At 35.8% G+C, this 13,283-nt stretch overlaps 1 protein-coding gene across 1 annotated transcript in view; it reads right to left on the bottom strand.

The window, feature by feature from the left end:
* LOC134750088 (RIMS-binding protein 2) overlaps positions 1-7,475 on the bottom strand; it is a 42,466-nt gene extending 34,991 nt beyond the window's left edge. Inside the window, exon 1 of the mRNA XM_063685181.1 lies at positions 6,743-7,475. The gene's annotated coding sequence lies outside the window, so the exon portion shown is untranslated. The remainder of the gene's footprint in view (positions 1-6,742) is intronic.
* Positions 7,476-13,283: the final 5,808 nt, after the last annotated feature.

The raw sequence follows: 13,283 nt of genomic DNA, 5'->3' as shown, positions 1-13,283 counted from the left end.
CGGGTTGCAGTCCAACTGTACCGGCTCTGACACAGTAGTGGCGCGACAGTATCTCGCCCGCGAGATAGACTAACCGTCTTTTTCTGACTGTATTAATTAAAGAGGGACGGGTTTGGTGGGTTTAAGAGTTCAATCGACTTTGCAACAAAACCAATACAAAATACTTATTCTGTGACAAAACGCATGCGATTTTCTAAATGCGATATTGCGAAATTTAATCGATGGATTAAAATCACTTCCGATTTATTGAAAGGTCTAGGCCTTTTAGACTCATAAACTTGTAACAAGTTACAAAATACAGTGCTTTATAAAGTACGGTGAAAAAATAACGAATAAATATTATACCAGAACTAATAAGAGAATAAAACAAAAACTGCCAAATGGGCATTTCAAAGTGTAGGTATGTAGAAATATCTATGTATATGCTTAGCGCTTAAGATTCTTCTGATTGTTTTTATTTCCGCTTTACATTTATTGCCCGTTGAAAGTTGGGGAAAAAAGCTCGTATAAAGAGTTAATCTTCCTTATCTTTATCAATTACATGAGCTGTCATCGGTAGGTGCGTTATCACACGCGTAATAAATACCTACCTACAGCCCACGCAAAAAGACATGATGCAAAGCAAATTTAGGGTTCTCTCAAGTAATAAAATAATAAAACGGACTTCAATAAAAGTTTGAAATTATGTACCATTATTCATTAAAATCATTTACGACGATAGTGCCATCATAAAAATTACAATTAATTAGTAGATTTTTAACCAAGGGTTGAAAGGCACTCATTAACATTGTTATAACGTTTTTAGTTGAGCTATAAAATATATATACACGAACTTTTCTCATAAAAAGTGTTTTTTTTTTGTTTGTAGCTCCTAAAATATACATTGTTTTTATAAATGATGTATTAACGAATCATAATATATTTAATAACCTTTTGTTTAATATAGCACACGTGTATGTATGACTCATGGTGTAGTTATAATTTAGATTTTGCAAATTTCGGCAGTGGTCACATGTATGACGCTATTATTTGTCACTCAGGCACTATAGAGATTGTCTCCCAGCAGTTTTAATGCCGAGGTAGTTTGACGCTCGAACGTAGTGAGTGAGCGTAGCGATTCCCATTGACCGATTTTAATACACCGACAACGACATAATAATGGGACTTGTCCTGGAATAAATATTATTCATTCATTCATTCAAAACCGTGGAGGTATAGTTCCTAAATAAAGAGCAAAAGCCAGCTTCAGATTGCCAAGAGGAGGAAGGATTGGGGTTTGAATTTTGATAAGAATAAGAATAAGTTTATTTTCAAAGAACCAGAAATTGTCAGGGGTCTGAAGGCACTAGGCTACGCCTGTATCGTGGAGGACCAGTTATACAGTTTAAATTATAGACCTAAGTTACACAATCAAGTCCAATAATACATGTACGTGCTCCACCATAACTATCCATGGGAACATCTGTCTAACAACTTTGTCATAAATTGTTACCTAATAGCAATTAAATAGTTTACTAACAATATGTTAAATAGTGATCGTATCAGCAATATTAGATACCTTTATTTTTTAAATATACACCGTAGTTTTGGTCAAATTAAAATTATTAAAAAAAGTTTTTTTTTCGCGTTTTCTGCACACCACACGTTATTTCGTTTTACATCTTGGCGAAAAAAAAACATTGCAGCGTTAACTTTAGTTACTAGTAGTTTTTTATTTATTTACAGATAAAAATTGTGAGTTTCCTTTAAAACTTTAATGTCTGTCAGTAGGTACTTATGTCTAAACCAAGTCGCATAGTGGCAGGGTCACAGCTAAAAAGGCGTTTTTCACTAAGTTATTACAAAAACAAATGTAAAAAAAATCATTATCTAAAACAAGATCAATTTCAGGAAACTTTAAATGACACCTTTAAATTTGTCGGTTTTAATAGGCCCACGGTGTATAGAATGACTGCGTTGCAAGATATTTGTGAATAAAGAAGAACGCAAGTACCACGGTCCCTGCTCAAAGTAGGTCACCAATAAAAGTTATCAACATCTGGACCACAGAGCAGCACGTACGGATTATTAAAAACATTTAGGCCCACATGCACTATTTCAATAACCCGGGTTAACCGATTAAACCTGGACTTACCATGGTTACCAGTACAATTTGACAACGTTACGGTTTAACCGCTTAACTCCGGCGGGTTAGTGGGATGGTGCAAGAATATAATGTTTTCGTCATTAAATTATATGTATTTTTTTGTATTTGTATTTTTATTGCGTATGGTAATTCAGGTTACAATAGCAGGTACAATATTGCATATTACAACATAGTTTCACTGAACACTACCTTTACAGGTGTACACGCTTGTATATATTTATTACTCTATTAATAAAAACTAATTATAAAATGTCAAAATAAATTAATATTAAGAATACCGTTATATAATAAAAATTTATAATAATTATGTGGGTTCAAAACATTTGTTTATAAGCCAATCCTGAACTGAACTTTTAAATTATTTTATATCTAATATTTTAAAATTATCGGGCAATTTATTATAAATGTCAATGCACATCATGAAACAATCTTTGGAGGTTAACTTCAGTCTTAAAATTATATTTAAGACGATGCTCGCTGATTTGGCCTTGAGCGTCTGGGCAAATGTACCCGCTTCACCCCGCACTCCGCTCACTGCGATCGTACGTGAATTTTGACTCGCGGCACGGCAACGAGGTTCAAAGAATATAATAAGACAGGCCAGAGGCGCGCCGATGGCGCTATACTCATATTTGTGTATCTTTTGACTGCAAAGACTGCTTTGCAGCTATTTTGTCCTTTGAGTATGAGTAGATTATGCATTTAGTAGAGGTCGAAAATTATAAGAAAAATATATTAATTAATAGTGCGTTTATAGTTTTTTTATCTCTTAAATAAATTAATAAATATAAATAATGCCATTAATAGTTAACTTGTAAACTAATTACTACATTTTTAGAATCGTTACCTTACTATTAAACTATTGTTTTTTTCGAGTAGTTGGTTGATAAATAAAATAGGTAATCAATTTCAAACTATTATTTATAGTCGGAACTATTTTTTTCCTATGACTTACTACTACTCTACTTCTACTTTTTTGCCTATTTCTACTAAACGGCAATTCGATTAAAATTATCTTTAAACTAAAAAATGTTTTAACAGTTCTGTAAATACAATGTTTTAACAGGGGGTGTTAAAACACCGACTAAAATACCGACTTGGTTTCACATTACATCTCAAAACTTCTTTGTAGTTGAAGAATTGCGTTGCGAGACTTGCATCTTTTACATGTAATGTTTTTGATGGGATCATCTCTTTTTGTAGGCAGTCCTTGTTTTCGGGTACTACTTCTTGTACGCCAGCTACCACTTTTCTCAAAGTTCATACCCATCCCACACTATAGGTACTCGCCGTACTCGAACTCATACAATACTCATGGCCATACCAAACTATTACTCGTACAATACTCATATCCTTACCCATCCCACACCATACCCGCACTCATACCTATACAATATTCATATCCTTCCCATACTCATAGCCATACGATACTCATATTATACACATTTTATAACTATACACATCTTCATACTCACATCGTACATTGTAGACCTTCACCTACTATTTGTAGGAACTGCAAAAGTAACTTTGTAGTAGCATATATTTATATGGGATTACAAAGTAACTTATGTATTTCTCAAATCTTTAAAACGTGACTGATCTTGCAATATTTTTAGGTTTTTTATGGCTTGAGAAGCTAAAAACTACTTACTATGATTAAAATTTACAGCTTGTGGGTCTGCTAGAAGTACCTTAGAATTATGATGATTGGTGAGTGAGTGAGTGTGTCAGTGACCAAAGTAAGCAACTTTGACGTGCAATAATTCTTATACTACAAGTTTAAATGGAATGTTCTTGGGGATATATCTAAGCCATATTATGCCATATGTGTCACTAAATTCAGGGTTCTAGCTTTAGCCAACACAAAATTACAGGACGTTGAAGTGGCCTGAGTGGCTTTGAGAAAAGGATGGTACGGCCGTGCCTCTTTGTTTTAGCTCGACTTGGCGCTTTACACGCGCGACAGATTATCGCTCCATCTGTGACGAGCTTAATAGTAAGTTTTTCCGTAAATAAAAATACGATAGGCCGTTTTGCTAGTTCTTAATCGATTAAAATATTTTTAAACTACAAAAACATTTTTTTTAACAGGTACTATACATACATACAACGTAATAGGTAATAGGTAGCTTATGTTAAATCAATTATTTATTGTTTCGAGATGGAATGGAACATTACTCAAAACGTAAAACTTGAATGACATTACAATATGTCGGTTAGAAAACATTTATTTATTTATTTCAAATGAAGTTTTCTCAAACATACGTATATTATAGTATAATATATACGGATCGATTTCTTAAGAAAATATTTTATGATTAACAAAAGCTATGTTGCATTTGTAGAACCTGTTAAAACATTTTTGTTAGTTTAAAAATAATTTTAATCGATTAAGCCGTTTAGTGGTTATAAGCAAAGTTAGCCGCAAAATGGCCTGTCGTGTTATTTTTTTTCGGTGAAACTACAAATTTCAGGAACAAAGTCAAATGTTACAATTGTTGTGCATAGAGTGAAGATGCATATATATTTTTTTCATAATTTTTTGTTAACTCATTTAGAAGTTATAAGCTCTAAAAGTAACAGTATTTGGCCAAAAACTGCGCGAAGCGCCTTAACTTGCCCTAGTCTAGTTGCTAAGAGCAGGAAGAAATATAGCTTAGATTGGACCTGGGGAGCCGACCCTTGCCCCCCCCCCCCCCTCTTAGGGAGTAGGCACGGTACGATCTCGTGGCCAATCATGCCAAGCGGCATCGCCTGAGACAAAAGTGCATACTCACTGCACTTACTTAGCCTACGAATTCAAGTTCAATAAAATTATAAATTTTAAAAGGCTTTATCTCGGAAACTATTAAATCTACAGAGACAATTATAGTCTCGTATTGTAGCAAATTCAGTCTAGGTAAGTACTTTAAAAACGTCTTGAGAAGAAACTACCAAAAACTGGTCCTTTAAGGTCATAATCGCCCAAATCTTTAAAAAAAGATATTTTCGCGGTTTTTTTTCGATTTTTGACAAAGTTGCGTTCGGCCGTTCGGCGCTCGAGATCTCAAACTTGGATTATTCATTGAGTCAACATCATCAGTGATCGAAATAGGCAGAGTATAAATACCTAAACTTGGTAGAACAAAGTCATAAAGTGGAGACTGCCTTGCGATAATATATTTTTCCGGAACTAAAGTCCCGGAAACGTACGAAGTAAATAATATTGTTATAAATACGGTAAAAAACAATGCATTCCTCGTTTTTGTCCAATACAATCAATAGGCGTAAAATAAAACAACCAATTTTTTTCGTAACTCCATTTATATTTCTTAAATCTAAATACACATAATCTCACTACTCAATGTAAATACAAAATTATTTAAATTATATATATCGTCAATTATAAATGATCCTTATTCTGACGACACTGACGATATATAATTTAAATAATTTTGTATTTACATTGAGTAGCGAGATTATGTGTGTTTAGATTTTTAAAATAATATATAGCTAGTTTCAAAAAAAATTGATTGGTTTATTTTACGCCTATTGATTGTATTGGACAAAAACGAGGACTGCATTGTTTTTACCGTATTTATTATTTCCGTCGTACGTTTCCGGGACTTTAGTTCCGGAAAACTATATTATCGCAAGGCAGTCTCCACTTTATGACTTTGTTCTACCAAGTTTAGGTATTTATACTCTGCCTATTCCGATATTTCCGATCATTGGTGATGATTATGATTTTAACAGTCTCTGCATGGTTGTAAGTTATGTATATTATGTAAGTAGGTATATTTGTGTTTGTGTCGCATGTTCCACCGTAGCATCACAATTACTGAGCTGATTATTGTGAATGAGGTTTCAATCAGTTCGTCTTTATGACGCAGAGCTACTTAATTTATCATAATATTATTTAACCGATTCTTTAACTCGTAATATTTAGGGACATTTTGTTTTACGTATAACCCGTCGGGTTAAAGTTTACTCTTGTACGATCAGAATACAGTCCTAGCTAAATCTTTCTGCTTTTATTATGCTTTAAAATTTAAAAATACAAAATTAAGTAGCCATAACCCGTCTGTGACCCACTAAGCTGACCTCAAACAGCTTGAAACAACGGCTCTTTTCTAGTATAGTGCTTGCCTACCTCGTTTTACATACTGAAGCAATAAGTAGCTAACAAAAAACTGGATCTATCAAATATACCATCAAACCTTTATTACAAGAAAGGTCAGACATCACAAATGCCAAGTTCATCAAATATAGAAGGCATCCAAAACAATAAGGAGATTGATCAATACAACGGTTGCCTACAGGGAATCTAACTATTTACAGGCGCGATACCTACAGGCAATATGGCGGCCGGCTGGCTCGTTACTTTCACATTACCACGTCTAATCGGTTCCTTGGGCTATTCCACAGGAAATATAAAGAGTTTTCTCGGAAGGGATAACGAGGCGATCGATACAGGTCGCACTTCAATAGCCACTTGGCTTTTACACGTATCACAGAACAGCTACGCTATGTTTTCGTTCATAATCATTACCTATATTATTAAGCCTGTCGCTCGAGGAGTACTTAACTACGGGTGGTAGTTCACTAGGTACTCACCGAGGCAGCTCCTTCCGCGGATTACATGGGATCCAGAGCACAATGCACCAAGCTAGCGGGCTAGTTCGTATTACAGTTGCACCTTCGAGTGGGCACGTCCTCAGCTTGCGTAACATTTATGTAACAGGACACATGCCTCACGCGAGCCAAACCGCACCGTCACAGGCTCGCGCCTCAGGCCTCGGCCTACATCCTGCCATTTTGGAATCAAGGCGGGCGCTCGGGGCGGCGGCGCGGGACCCCCGAACCGTGATCACAGCGCGTGTCCTCGGCTCGCGGACTACGGTTTCTATGTTATAACCTGGTTGTCACAGCGGTCACTACGTACGGAGGGAAAATAAAAAAGTGTGAGTCGGTCGGGCGGAGCGGTCGGCCGGCTGTAAGGGGCACATGCCTGCCGCTCGATAGGCGGGCGCAGGCGCGGGGCGGCGGCGGCGCCCCGTGACGTCACACCGCACTCGCGTCGCGCGTCGCTGCTCAATGGGCCGCCGTGCTCACTCCGGCCCCACACGCCTTCATTATTTAACAATCACTGTCACTTCGTACCTCGGATTAATGGCCCACTGACCGACTGCAATCAGATCTACTATCTCAGTTTCATCGATTTTATGGAAATTCAATTCGGTTCATGTTTTAACGAATGCAGCTTCGAGGTGGCGTAATGACTGCGCATAATAGTATGGAAATGAGGTGACAAGGGGAGTATTTTAATGGGCCACTAGACTATTTTAGCGTTACCTACTTGCGTTGTGAAAAATATTTGCATATTTGCTCTCCAAGTGATGGTCCCTAAATTATCGCCTTTCATATTTAACCATGACCTTCAGGCAATTTGTCACAATCGATAAATTATTTATGGCAAACTGTTATATATAATTATAAATTAAAACTGCACTCGAGAGCTAACTGAATGAAAATTTACCTTACAGTATAACCCGTTCTCAATGTTTTTTAGTGTAGGTACTTATTACATTACCTTACCTACATTACTTAGTGGGTATATCAATGGTACATAACGATACAAGTGCGAAAAGTAGGAAATTCGCTACGAGCGGCGATAAATTAAAACACGACCGAAGGAGTGTTTTAAATCGACACGATTTGCGAATTACCTTTTCGCACGTGTATTGTACAACAGTTACATTATATATGGCCCTTTAAATTTTCCACACGCACGTATTGTATAGTGTTAGTTACCACACAAGGGCGCTGTCGCAAACGTCGGTAGGTAATTCGGTACTGTAATTAGAATCCATTTCTACAGCTCTTGCACTTTTGGACTGACGTTGAATGAATTTTCGAAGTTCGCAGTTGCAGATGGCGTACCGAGAAAAACAAAAATCGAAATTTCGTTATTCGTTATTTGCCTCGTCTCTATCGCTCGAATATGAAAAAGCGATAGGGCCTCAGATTTCGTGAAAAGTTTTTTTTTTAAGATGACTATTCTACTTCATTCCACCCACACATAACAGCCGTAACAGCCGTTAGAAACGCAAGCGTTCAGCACCTTTGGAGTTTCCGAAATTACAAAATTTTCACTCGGAAATTTTTCGGAGACTTGTCAAACTTTTGTAAAAAAATCTAAAAATTCCATTTCCACAATGAAAGCTTCCTGTGTTTCCGGCAATTTCCGAAAACTTCCAAACTTTCGTAACTTTCCAAATTCCATGGGTTATTTCATCAAGCAAAGGAGCAGTATTCGCAATTATTTGCATGAAAGTAGAGATTATGCTCTCTTTTCCTTAACCCGTTTCCAGGCATGGCATTTATCGGCTACATTACCTACGCGCCAATAGAATTTAGCATTCCGATTTCTTTTAAATTAGATTGCACTTTCGGAAAACGTGACTTGTCTTCAAATACCTAAATCATGGATTTTTTGGGAAAATCTTGTAGATTGGTGCTGCCTGGAAAAGGGTTAATCGCTAAGGTGGCGCGAACTATCCGTTGATAAGGTGGCAATTGAACTTTTAATAGTACATTTCGATGCTAGTGCGGAAAGTATGTCATTACTCCACGAGTACCGAGATATCTTGCCACGAGCCATAGGCGAGAGGCAAGACTCGGGACGAGTGAAGAATGACATTTCCGCACTTGTATCGAACGACGTTTTTTAATACAGTTGCGAAAAAATAAGAAAAGCAACAAGTAAGGAATAGAATTCGAAGCATTTATAAATTAAAACACGACCGAAGGAGTGTTTTAAATCGACACGATTTGCGAATTACCTTTTCGCACGTGTATTGTACAACAGTTACATTATATATGGCCCTTTAAATTTTCCACACGCACGTATTGTATAGTGTTAGTTACCACACAAGGGCGCTGTCGCAAACGTCGGTAGGTAATTCGGTACTGTAATTAGAATCCATTTCTACAGCTCTTGCACTTTTGGACTGACGTTGAATGAATTTTCGAAGTTCGCAGTTGCAGATGGCGTACCGAGAAAAACAAAAATCGAAATTTCGTTATTCGTTATTTGCCTCGTCTCTATCGCTCGAATATGAAAAAGCGATAGGGCCTCAGATTTCGTGAAAAGTTTTTTTTTTAAGATGACTATTCTACTTCATTCCACCCACACATAACAGCCGTAACAGCCGTTAGAAACGCAAGCGTTCAGCACTTTTGGAGTTTCCGAAATTACAAAATTTTCACTCGGAAATTTTTCGGAGACTTGTCAAACTTTTGTAAAAAAATCTAAAAATTCCATTTCCACAATGAAAGCTTCCTGTGTTTCCGGCAATTTCCGAAAACTTCCAAACTTTCGTAACTTTCCAAATTCCATGGGTTATTTCATCAAGCAAAGGAGCAGTATTCGCAATTATTTGCATGAAAGTAGAGATTATGCTCTCTTTTCCTTAACCCGTTTCCAGGCATGGCATTTATCGGCTACATTACCTACGCGCCAATAGAATTTAGCATTCCGATTTCTTTTAAATTAGATTGCACTTTCGGAAAACGTGACTTGTCTTCAAATACCTAAATCATGGATTTTTTGGGAAAATCTTGTAGATTGGTGCTGCCTGGAAAAGGGTTAATCGCTAAGGTGGCGCGAACTATCCGTTGATAAGGTGGCAATTGAACTTTTAATAGTACATTTCGATGCTAGTGCGGAAAGTATGTCATTACTCCACGAGTACCGAGATATCTTGCCACGAGCCATAGGCGAGAGGCAAGACTCGGGACGAGTGAAGAATGACATTTCCGCACTTGTATCGAACGACGTTTTTTAATACAGTTGCGAAAAAATAAGAAAAGCAACAAGTAAGGAATAGAATTCGAAGCATTTATATTATTAATTCTGTGACATCATTGACACTGACATTATGAAGAGGTGTTTTTCTAGCTTTTATTCGACTAAAATAAATTTACCCAATTCCAATTCAATTTAATTTATTATTGAACCCACTTCAATGCAAGTTTTTTTTTTCAAATGCATGTTCTATAACACAGAAACAATTGTAAATATTAAAACATTGTATTATTATTACCTAAATATCGTTACTTACGATTATTTGTGTATATTTATAAAAACAATATCGAATGTTGCCTTTGGAAACTTAAAACATTCTTGCAGTAAGAAAATACGCCTCTTCTTTGACAGGTGTTACGTTTCATTCAGACAACTTATTAAGAACGGTTTTTAACATTAAAAAATAAACGTGTTATAATACTTATAATGATGAAGAGGTAAGTAATAAAATATGAAATATGCATATTTTTCGTATTCTTACATTAACAGTAGGATTTTATGTTGATTACGACGTTTAAAGGAAACTAATATTAACACTCATCAATAAGTAGTCATGAATTGGAACAAGTAAAAATTTTAAAAAATTGGAAAAGTAAAAAGCACTAGTTCGCGAAAACCAACTTTCCGCTCGCTAAACAGCCACCAAAAGTAGCACTTTTTGAGCAACTGTATTAAAAAAAATATTTCAATTAAATCTGATAATATGATGATGTGGTATAGAACTTTTCCTGGCAAAAATGAGGGATTAACAATTTAAAATAAAATATCGACATGTTACCTTATACAGATGTATAGTGTATAATCCTTTCCCATCGTATTTTCTCGGAAACGTTATTTTATTTGACATGTTCCTTCAGTCAACCTCACAACCTCAGTATTTTTTGTATATTTTTTGTACTGACTGAAATAGCAAAACACGTTCGTGCGTTTCCGTGAAAATACGATGGGAAAAGATTATGCACTACATCTGTACCATATTTTGATAGAAATATTACATTAATGATGACATTGCCGCACTTCGTCATTGCAGTTATCTTGGTCCGACCAAGTATAGTTTTTCATATTTTTTTATAAAAAATCTTGCGACGTACCTAATATTGCGGTGGCAGGCAGAGAGATTTTTCAGAGATCTTTTCTGCTGACGCGATCTCGCCATGGTGGGAGTTGACGGACGAATCAATGCAATGTAATGCATGCTGAATTGATTGTAATATTTAATTGAATTTGTATATACGATAGGAAAATTGGCTGCTCAGCTCTACAGCTGTTTTGTTGCCACGTCGGAAGAAAACAAGATTTTGGTTAAGGAGAGGCCCACGCAGACACAAAACGTCTGCCGTACGTGTCCTTGAGGTACCATATTATCCTCGGATTTTGGAACGCCCTGTATGTTAGCCAACATATTTTGCTAAAAAGGATAACGTACCTTTTGGGCGTAGATATGCATCACTGCCAATAGAAGTTGAACTGATGTGTACAATTTTAAGTTTCTATTACACTTCCTGCACTTCAAGCGGATTACACTAACTTCATTTTGCAAATACACTTTGTTGACAACTTCACTTGCACAGGATTCCTCGTCGCTTGCATTTCCATTATAGTTTTCATGTATTTCAACATTTTGTGTATCAACTCTTTTCGAAACTACACTTATTTCGGATTCTACGTCACTTGACAAATCTTCATTACTTTTAGTCACTTCATCCGTTCGAAAGATTTCAATCTCACTAGATTCTACATAAATTGAACTCTCACTTTCGTTTATTTCCTCGCTTGATGTGTTAACTTTTTCAATTTTCTCATTTTTGGACTCATCATTTATTTTATCCGTATTGTATTTAATTGCTTCATTTTCATCCATTTGCCTCTCCATGACTTGATCGGAGACTAGATCTCTTGAGCTACAGAGATCTCTATTTGCCTCTCCGTGTGTTCGTGTAAAAACTCCATTTTCATTGATCTCTACATCACTTGATCCTTTACCTGCCTTGACGTCTGTTTTAGAAACTGGTAAATTTCCATCATTCGCTACTCTCCCAGATTCAATCCACATTTCAAGATCATGTATAGCACTACTTGATCCAGTTTTGACACAGAAAAAGTTTAATAAACATTGTCCGAAATCATCTAAATAATGTATTAGGTTTTGCAAATTCATTTTGTTGATTTTAATATACGTGATTGAGAATGTGTGGTTTGATATAGCAATGAGTTTTTATGGCTTTGTTTCCCAATAGCACAATAAACTGAATAAACTGATAACGGTTTACCAGTTAATGAAAAAGTGATAAAACACTGTGCACGTCTACTCAGACTTAATTATTTAAGCAACTAGACTGCTAACTAGATTTATTTTTAGATAAATCAATGCAAGAGATGTTTTATAAAAAAAGCGAAAAAAAAACGGCTTCGCGCTTTGAAGGTTCTGTACAAATTTATTTTGCATATTTAGGTATATACCTATAAGGTTGATTGGTAGAGAATGCCTTATGTCATGAAGTCCGCCTTTGGTACTGTAAAGGTTTTCTTTTGTGCAATAAAGGTTAAATAAAATAAAAAATCGACACCAAAATAAAAATCGTCCTAATGAAATATTCTTTCCTAGTCTATGAGAGTTTAACTGACAAACAGAACGATTTGACTAGACAGTGTATTGTATATGAAGGGTACACGGAAAGAACATGTCTAGTCACTTAAGTAACATTTTGAGTAATCGCGGTTTTAAAATTTGGAACCATGTCCAAATGTATGGTAATTCCGTGACCAGGTCATTATTAACAAAAAAAAAAGTTGTGTTACATATATTATACGGTGGTAGCAAAAGATAAAACCAATAGTTCATTAAGAGCTCTACATATTAAAATGAAAATCTCATTTTCCGAAAAAAGTGACTAGACATGTTCTTTCCGTGTACCCATCATATAATAAGACGAACGGAACCTTAAAAGGGGGGTTAAAACTGTCGCAAGAGTGGGGTGTAACAAATTCACTCTTTCTAATGCTTGTTCTTATCAGTGCAATAAAGACGGATATCTATTTCATGACACCAGCATTGAGCTAATTAAAATAAAAAAAGATGACAGAACAAAGTTATGTCGTGCTTGTTATATTTTGTATAGGTAGGTTTATAAATGTGCATTTGTGCTCTCGAAAACTGCTCTGACAATTCTAAAGGCTCGTCAACGCGCATGTGATAACACCTAGACTTGCAATCGTCTGTGGAATTCAGTAACTGTTAACATAAGGTGGAACACGTGATTATAAGTTTTTCTTGCTTAATTTAAATCC

This window comes from Cydia strobilella, chromosome 19, assembly GCF_947568885.1.
Source record: "Cydia strobilella chromosome 19, ilCydStro3.1, whole genome shotgun sequence".
Lineage (NCBI taxonomy): Eukaryota > Metazoa > Arthropoda > Insecta > Lepidoptera > Tortricidae > Cydia > Cydia strobilella.
This window is presented reverse-complemented; position numbering and strand designations above follow the sequence as displayed.